Source organism: Hippocampus comes, unplaced genomic scaffold (assembly GCF_001891065.2).
Source record: "Hippocampus comes isolate QL1 unplaced genomic scaffold, H_comes_QL1_v1.1 scaffold133, whole genome shotgun sequence".
Lineage (NCBI taxonomy): Eukaryota > Metazoa > Chordata > Actinopteri > Syngnathiformes > Syngnathidae > Hippocampus > Hippocampus comes.
The window spans coordinates 83695-92818 of record NW_017805150.1 but is presented as its reverse complement, the minus strand read 5'-3'; the positions used below and the strand labels follow the sequence as shown (position 1 = coordinate 92818).

Below are 9124 nucleotides of genomic sequence, written 5' to 3'. Positions count from 1 at the left end.
CAGCGGAGGAAGGCCGGGATAGGAGTTTTCAAACGTGTGTGCTCCCTCTTACGTGTTCCGGTTAAGAGACCAGCAACGGCATTTTGAACCAACTTCCGAAGTTTGAGGGAGGGCTGGTTGACTCCAAAGTTAATTAAATTACAGATGCTTTGAATCCATGTCTAATCATCACTCAAGTTTGCCTTTTATAGATTAACCAGATTCTTCTTCTTTTTTTTTTTTACTTTGAATATGAACTTTGGCTACTGATTAGCAAAACAGCAGAGTCAATAAGTACTTTAAACATTTGCTCCTTTTGCAATGAGCCACCACATTTGTCATTACTCTTCTATGAGTCATTATTGTTGGTATTTATTTTATTTTCAACTGCTCATATAGAGACAAATGTTAGAACTTTTCAGCAACACACAATCCTGTCGTTCACATTCACCTCTTAAGAAAAAGTCATTAAAACCCGGATTTCATGAAACATGTTCTGATCTTCGTGTCAAGTCACAACAGACAATTGTTTTTAAGGTGATACCACAAAATAATTGGAGGTCATGCCACAGTTTCTCAAATAGGTTGAGGTTAGGACTCAATCCAGAAGGCAGGCTTTCTTCCGCTGAAGCCATTCAGTTGTTCATTTACTTTTGTGCTTTCGGTTGTTTTCCTGTTAAGTAACCCATCCCCTGTTGCGCTTCAACGGAACTATTTTGAATTGAAATGGCGTAATAAACTGGGGAAGTCCTTTTTCCTTCATGATATCAAGGTGTCCAGTCCCTGAGAGAGCAAAGCAGCCCCAAATCCCATTGCCGCGTTAACCATGTGTTGATGAGAGGTTTTGATGCCGGTGTGCTGTGGGCCATCTTTCCACACAACTCAATGTTGGTTTCAACCATCCACTGACTAGTTAGCAAGTCGCACTTTGGAACATCCAAGGCTTTTTTTTTTTCCCCAAACATCCACATCCAATTTTGTTAGGGTTCTTGTCTCGTTGCATCACTAAGCCTCAACTGACTGATTTAAGTTGCAATATCGTGATCAAACTGGGCAGTCATTTTTCTGTCCGCTTGCATTCCATCCAGTCGCTGAGGTCTCTAAAAGCCCCAAACCACAATTCCTCTTTAATCATAATTCCTAGTTGGGTTAAGGCTGGGATGGTGTGTCCTCTCAAGACATCAAATCTTGTTTAATGTTTAACTGATGTTACTTTTGTCAACAGATATTTTAGCATGTGTCAGATTTAGTCTTTAGCAGACACTTTTGGATTGGTTATCTTGACAGGATGGCCATTCCGAGAGACGAGGAGCAACAGTGCTGAATGTCCTCCCATTTTGTGACTTTTGTGACCTTTTCCAGCTTCAAGCAAGCAAACAATTCTTAGGAGGTTTTGGTCGAGCGCATTTGTATAAAGGGAGCATGGTTCACGTCAGGCAATGATTCTTGACAATAGGAAACTCAAAAGTGGTGCATGCCGGGCAGTTTTAGCGTTAACCAACACCGCCAGTCACGTCACATACTAAACACAACTAAAACACGTACTAGAAAAAAAAAACTTGTGTGCTCAAAGGAAGTGATGGTCATCATTTATTTATGTACATTGTTTTGGGGGGACTTTGACCGACTTTATTTTTCCACTGCATAGTATGACGGCAGCACCGTGGATGTGCGTGCTTTTGGGCCGTTGTCTGTACAGTCTTGTGTTGTTAGTGCAGCGGTTTGAGGTTTATTTGGGGTTTCTGACGGGTCAATGACATTTTCCAAAAGGTACATGGCAAAGACCAGCTGTTAGTCAAAGCAAACAATGTCTAGCTTTGACTTAAGTCCTCTCATCTGCGTGGGTGCATCTTTCCGAGCATTAAAAAAAAAATATGCTGTTTAAGGCCACTCGGTTAAACAGTATATAAGAACAACACTGAACGTGACATTTATGATGAATAAAATTATATGTGCTGAGGTAGTTATTTCATGTTATATATTTTTTTTCTGGTCAAAGTATAATACAGTATAAAGAAAAGCAATGAGCACACACAATAAAAAAATAGAGTGCAAAATGTGTACAGGAAGTGCTGTTTCAAACTTTACACCAGTGATAGGATATTTTACAACTAGATCAATGAAGTAAAATATGCTATTCAATAATTCATTTTCTTTTTTCGTATTTAGTTTTTTTGTAAAGTTGCTTCCTGAGAGTTAGAGAGCCTTCTAAAACCGCTTAAATGCAACAGCGACCTCTGGTGAGCACACACACACACACACACACACACACACACACACACACACACACACACACACACGCACGCACGCACGCACGCACGCACACACACGTCGACTTAAATTTGCATTCTAATGGATTTTGCACTTCTATTTACATTCTGTGTCTCACCATCTCACATCCACTTAAACTGTAAGCCAACAAACCACAAGCACATTTGTCATCCATGAAAAAACTGATGTTATACAGCTACCCTAAATTTAATCCATCCGTCCATCTTCTATAGTGCTTTTATATGCAGCCAATAACAACACAAACAAACAACAAGTCACTTTCACATCCTTTTGGGGGAAAAAATGGCAATCATATTATGCAACCTAATATACAAAGTTTGGGAATTTAGGGGGAAGCTGAATTGCCAGGACAAGCACTGTGATTGGCTGGTAACCAGTTCAGGGTGTACCCCGCTTTTTGCCCGAAGACAGCAGGGATAGGCTCCAGCACGCCCGCGACCCACGTGAGGATAAGTGGTTCAGATAACGAATGGAGGGAAAGTTTGGTGTATAATTTCAGACTTGGTTTTATTTCGAAACGTCTCACGGTAATGGTGTTTGTTTTATTTTGGAAGTGTTTACCGGAAGCCTCGCGCAGCATGTCGCGACGCATTGTGGGTAACTGAGTCTTTAGCAAACTTCCTGCTTGAGTCAATCCTGCTTACTAGCGTGTCCCCCGTCTCCTCTTCCTCCTCCCTCCCCCCCTGACCGTCGCCGCCGCCTTCGTTCTGACTTAAGAAGTCCCCACCGCTGCTACACAAGAGGCGAACCGCGTTTTAAAGAAAAAAAATGTTCATAGTTCGTCTCTTCCGCGTCGGAGAGGCGAGGTGAAAAGTGAATTTGACGAAGACGAAGCGAGCGAGAAGGACGTGTTTGCGGCGGTTGTGGGAGGTGGGGGGAAATGTTGGCGCCGCGTAGCCGCCGCAGCGTCTTGGACTTGGGCGAACAGACTGGCTGTAGTCGCTGAACGGCTCCCGGAGATGGACGCCTCCTTCCATTTGACTACACCCTTTTGAAGCACTTTGAGACGAAACTCCCAACGAGGTGAGTGTCCTAAATGGCGTAGTTTGCCATCATCTTTCCCCATGTTAATTAATATGTGGCCGGGAAGTTTTGGAAAAGGAGTTTCGAGAATTTTGCCTTCCAGAAAGCCTGCAAAAAAAACGCGAAGCTTGTTGTCACGTCCACATAAACGCGACTCGGCATTTTTGGATGATCGCCTCAGGGCCAAACAATTTAAAATAGAACCAACCAAGTCTGCTTCGTTTCCAGGGTTGTAATTCCCAAATGCAGCTTTTTAAAGTTGGCAACAAGTTGTTACTCGCGAGTGCATTGTCATGCAAACAGTTCTCTCTGGGAGGGTCGTTTTTGCGTGATCGTGTGTCATCATCCCACGCTGAGCACCTTTTTATTTTTTTACATCACAATCGCACTGTCCTTCTGGTCTGGAGGAGGATGGGATGAAGGGCTTTTCAGTACAGTTGGCACCTAGTATGGACGGAGAATGAATTGACATGATGGATTTTTGCAGCACAGACCAAGAATCGATGCATTTTCAACAGGGGTTCCCCAACTGGGAATATGTCAAAACAGGATCCATCGACGATGCAAGGAAATTTCAAATTTGGACCTGAAACTGGAACTTTGGAGCAAGGACTTGAACTTCAGTTCCCCAATTTATACCCAAAACATTTTGAAAGATCATTTGTTTATATGTGAATAAGAATAGTTTTATTGTCGTCGGACCACAAGGTTCAGTGAAATGGAATCGACACAATCTGTTGAAGAGACATAGAAACACAATGAGCAGGAGGGGTGAGGGGGTGGGGGGAATACAGAACGTGAGCCCACCGGGTCGCCTTTTACATTGTCCCGTTTTCTCAGATGAAAAGAAAAGAAAAACATGAGGAAGGGGGGAGGGGAGGGGGTTGGAACAGCCCCAGACTAAGCTCCTGTAAGGGGAGCACGGTATGGAATTTGGCAAAAGAAAACCTTGGCAAACAGGTACAACTGAATACGCAACACACATGTAGCGGTGGAGTGGATATGTACGTTGTCAATTGCTGGTGGCCGGCGAATCAACAATCCGAACTAAAATGATCGTAATTCATGAAGAAAATTTCCCCCAAATGGCTACTTTTGGAACAAATTACGTGCTAGTAGTAAGTCCTTATTCTTGACGGTGACACGTTTTGGAAGAGCATTTCCAAAATGGACCCCACCCTACGAATTCAATGAGAAGTACAACAAATAATTGACAGCTAATTGATTACCGATTCAATCGACAACTATTTTAATAGTTAATAATCTCGAGACATTGTTAAAAAGGAAATTGTCCAAATCGTCCGAATTTCAGCCTCTGTACAATAAAAATTCTCAGATCTCTGTAGTCCTCCTTGAAGGCAGACTGCCTATTTTCTGACATTTTCCCAGCCAAACCAGTGAACCCATTCATAATCAATTTATGTTTGTGCATTTTTTTTTATTTGCACTGTTAATTTGAAATAATGTCCTGTTTTGGAATGAAGGGATAAAAATGTAAAACTTACTTTCTCTCATTAAGGGGAACAAAACTAATCAGCAGATTAATTCATTGTTAAAACAATTGTTAGTTAGCGCCCTACGCTAAGTCTCATCCTACATTTTCTTTACTGCTTACCCTGTTCAGGGTTGGGAATAGCTGGAGCCCATCACAGCTAACTTTGCGTGACTGCACCCTGGACTGGTAGCCAGGCAATGAACAGGGCACATCACGCAACGGACAACTATTCATCCTCACATTCGAGTGGCAAGGAAGTGGATTTGAATCCATCGCTGGTTAAAGTTTGGGGAATCCTGGATCGGCACGTAAACCCGCTGTTGATGACTTCATTAGAGAGGCGCCGATTCTCGCTTCAACCATTCCCGGATAATTGTGCTGATTAAAAGACGTGCGAAGGTCTCACACCCAAGCGCTACAATCGACTCCTAGCATCATTCAGACAAACACATTAATCAAGTGTGTCTGGGGGATCACTTGAGTGTGTTTGTACTTGATTACACATCCGATGTTGAGATTTAAGCCTTTGCCAAACAATGTGGATGAGACGCTCTAGCGCCATATCACCAGGTGAAGTTATACTTGAGGGACAAAATATAATCAGTAATCAGTTCGGCTTGAGCTTTGGCTATGTTTTCCGATTGGCATGCCAATAGTGGTTTTCTTCAAGCCGTTTCTAGTACCGGGCAAGTTGGAGTTCGAAGTTTGCTGAGCTGACGTGACATGGGTGGTCGGTCGCTCATTGGTTTAGCTGATTTTTTTTTTTTTTTTTTTTTTTTTTGTTTTTTTTTTAATTAAGTCATTTTAAGCTAATCTTTCAAATGTTAACATGTTGCAGACCGCATACCAAACCAGATCCGGTCCGGCGTGCAGACTGCCGGATAATACAAAGAAGGGAAGAAGCTAGGCTAACGGTCTTTTTCAGTAATTCCACAAGTGGTGGCAAGTAATTCTCGTCCATTTTTTAATTTTTTTTTTTTTTTTTTGCGGTGACTGACCGGATGAGACGCATGATACAAATACTCAAAACGCAACCGGTTGCTTCTCTATTTGCGTCTGGCAGAAGCACGAGCTTCAGGTAGCTTCCCGATTTTTTTTTTTTCACATTACCAATCATAGTTACGTTTGGCTCGACCAAATTTAAGGATCGTCATTTACAATTGGAGTCAGCCAGTCGTACCTCGGACGTCTCCAGTTGCTTTTAAATGGTTCTGTTTGCATCTTATTTGAAGTTGGCCTCCCATCAGCCGTTGGGGGGGGGGGGTGGCCGTTCAAGCTAAAGGTCATTTTCACGAACGTTTCATTTGTTTTTAAATCTTGAAACGGTCTCGCCTTGCTTGCTCCGTCCGTGCGCTCCTGCCTGGTGTCTGAAAAGCCATTTTCATGCTCTGGCGTTCAAATCGGGCAGAACGAGACCTCAAACAGAAGCACAGGTTCCCCGGGGCGACTGTCTGCCTCAGCCTCCTCGGTTTTGAACGGCGAGGGACTGCGGTAGATAGAGGAAAAACAAGATTGATCGGGAAGTGGCAAATGCTCAAATGCGGCTCGATGATTGGCGTCTTCCGAAACCTCCACACTTGACCCTCTTTGCCATCTGAGAGCGCTTGGACAATGCGGTTTGATACGTTACGGTCTCCACTTTGCTGCAGCAGTCAGTTCTCCCTTGTGTTCAGTCTTCCCAAAATTTGTCTCACTGCCAAGACAAAGAATGCAAATCCAGGAGATCCTTGTTCGACTCGGTCGTCGTCGTTTGTTAGCGTCTCATTCGGGTGGATGAGTTTAATGCGTGGTGGTTCTGCCGCTTCTCATGATTCTGTTTACAAGTGGAGTTATGCTCGCCCCGAGCAAGACATGTACAGCGTCGACTTTCAAAGGGATCATAATACCGCTGTTGTCTTTTTTTAAAAAATATTGAGCCGAGATACACAGCAGGATTGGATCTTGAACAGTCAAGCAGTCATGCACCGCGTCAAAGGTAAACGGAAGAACAAAAACCCAGATGTAGGAATCGCGGCTCAGCCCGCTGACCTTCATCTCACCCTTCCCCCCCCTGCGGGCTCCCTCAAAATATCGCCATTGTTCGCAATTAAATCAGCATTTTGTTTTTGGAGGGAGGGGAAAAAACAAAACAAACACCCTCTGCGCCACCACCATCATGGCGCCCGTCGACCTGCCCGTGCAGAACAGCCTGTGACTATTTTGGTTTGTGGACGATCTGCAGACGACAACTTCATAGTCTGCGGGTTGTTGACTCGGCTCGGTGTGCTCGGCGGCTCGCATCGCTGAGCGTGAGCCGATGCTAGTATGATAGCAGGACGTCTGACAGGCGGGGCTGGCCGGGTGATACCGACTAGTCTGACAGGTCCCCAAACAACAGAAGACGGCTTCGTTTGGTTTGGGTTTCCTTCTTCATTGTCTTGAACCGAAAGGGTCTAACTCAGGGGGTCTCAAACTCCGATCCTCAAGGGCGCCATTCCTGCCTGTTTGCCATCTCTCCCTGCCGCAACACACCGGATTCAAATAATCGGCTCATCGGCAAGCTCTGCAGGAGCCTGATTGCGATGTCGATTCCTTTGAATCCGGTGCGTTGCAGCAAGGGGGAGATGGCAAACGTACGGGAAAGCGGCACTCCACGACCGGATTTGGAGACGCCTGGAAAATAGTCTGCGAGATTACCGCAACCAGCGCTGCATTTCGCGTTTCCACAATGTGCATTATATTGCAAATGAGAAACTTGACCCTTGTCCCGTCAATATACTCGTGCTTTTGGTGTGTCGTGCGCACACGCGAGCGTAGCATGTTTGTGGTAGGGCGGAGTTTGGGTTCAGACCTGTGAGAGCAATTATTTTGTGCGCCGAGTCGTTTAGGTGTCACAAGTAGTCTGCGGCGCCGGCTAGCAACAATATGCTAGTGAGGGGAAGTGGCTGGCTCCAGAAACCAGAGAGTGGTGTGTGTGTGTGTGTGTGTGTGTGTGTGTGTGTGCGTGTGCGTGTGCGTGTGCGTGTGCGTGTGCGTGTGCGCGTTCGCGCGTGCGCGCGTGCGTGCGTGTGTGTGTGTTTGCATGGCCGTTTTTCTCTGTGGGTGATCCCCATTCGTTCGCCCCATCATTGTATGTGTGTCCGCATGTCCTTGTTTTCCACATTTGTGTGGACCACCTTGATTGTGGGCGATGGGGGTGCAACACTGAATTGACATTTAATCGATCATCAAATGAACCGAAAACCATTTCGGCCTTCGATGAATCGTTTTGAGCTATCGTTGAATGTACAAAAGTCAAAGAAGTCTCTGATTTCTGTTGCCCTCCATGATAACTTGCCAATGTTTGCTTTTTGTTTGGGAAACAATTGATTAGCCGCTTACGCTATTTTTTTGGGACACGGTACGGAGGAAACCAGTAACTGAATCATAATCGCTTTATGGGGGAGGGGTGTGTGGGTGCGTGTGAGTGTGTTCTTGTCTTTATGCGTTTGTGGTTCCACCTTTCTGGTGGGCATTTGTTTTTCGTGGGAGATCGCTGGTCTTTCACCCCATTCGTGTGTGTCTCCTACAGTACGCGGGTGTGCCCGTCGTGATGTTTGTGTGAGCCATTTCTGTTTCTTTCACCCCATTTAGCTTGTGTGTGGGTGCCATTGTGTGCGCCCCCCCCTCCCCCCTCCGTTTGTGTTTGTGTCTGGAGGTGTGTCTGTCTGCGAGTGCGTGTACGTGTGTATACGTGCTCTTGTCTTTGCCCGTTTGTGTGGCCCACTTTTTTTTTATTTTATTTTTTTTTTGAAATTGTTGTGCGCACTTGTCAAAATGCTAAGATGAGCTTCCATCACCCCATTACTGTGTGTGCATATGTGTGTGTGTGTGGGGGGGCGGCGGGGGGGCACGTGGAATCAGGTTACAGAGTCTGTCATTAAGAAGAGAACCGCAGTTATGAGATCAAGATAGACTTCAAGTCTGAGCAAGAGTCTGGAGCTCATCACTCCTCCGTGTCAGTGGAGGAAGTTGAAGAAGGGGGGGTGGGGGTGGGAGGGGGTGGGCGGCTCTGCTGTGTGTAGGATAAGACGGAGGGCTCGAATGCAACAGCCGTTTCATTTCAAGCCTGCCGTGCGTCTGGCTGGCTGGCCGCTATGTGCGACTGCGCACGTATTTACATTCTGCGTGTGTTTGTTTATCCCCGATATGCTGACTTTGCAGAAAGTTTCCTTTGCATTCGTGATGGCTGGCATAAATTGAAGAGCTTAGGAACACAGCATGTCGGTTGAAATGGCCTTCAGTGGTCAGCTTTTTATCACAAAAGAAGCCTTCTGTCCGCTGTGTTGTTTTTTTACATCCAACCCCCCCCCTTTC

At 45.4% G+C, this 9124-nt stretch overlaps 1 protein-coding gene across 1 annotated transcript in view; it reads left to right on the top strand.

The window, feature by feature from the left end:
* Positions 1–2873: 2873 nt before the first annotated feature.
* LOC109514817 (activin receptor type-1) overlaps positions 2874–9124 on the top strand; it is a 26580-nt gene continuing 20329 nt past the window's right edge. The window contains exon 1 of the mRNA XM_019868212.1: positions 2874–3294. The gene's annotated coding sequence lies outside the window, so the exon portion shown is untranslated. The remainder of the gene's footprint in view (positions 3295–9124) is intronic.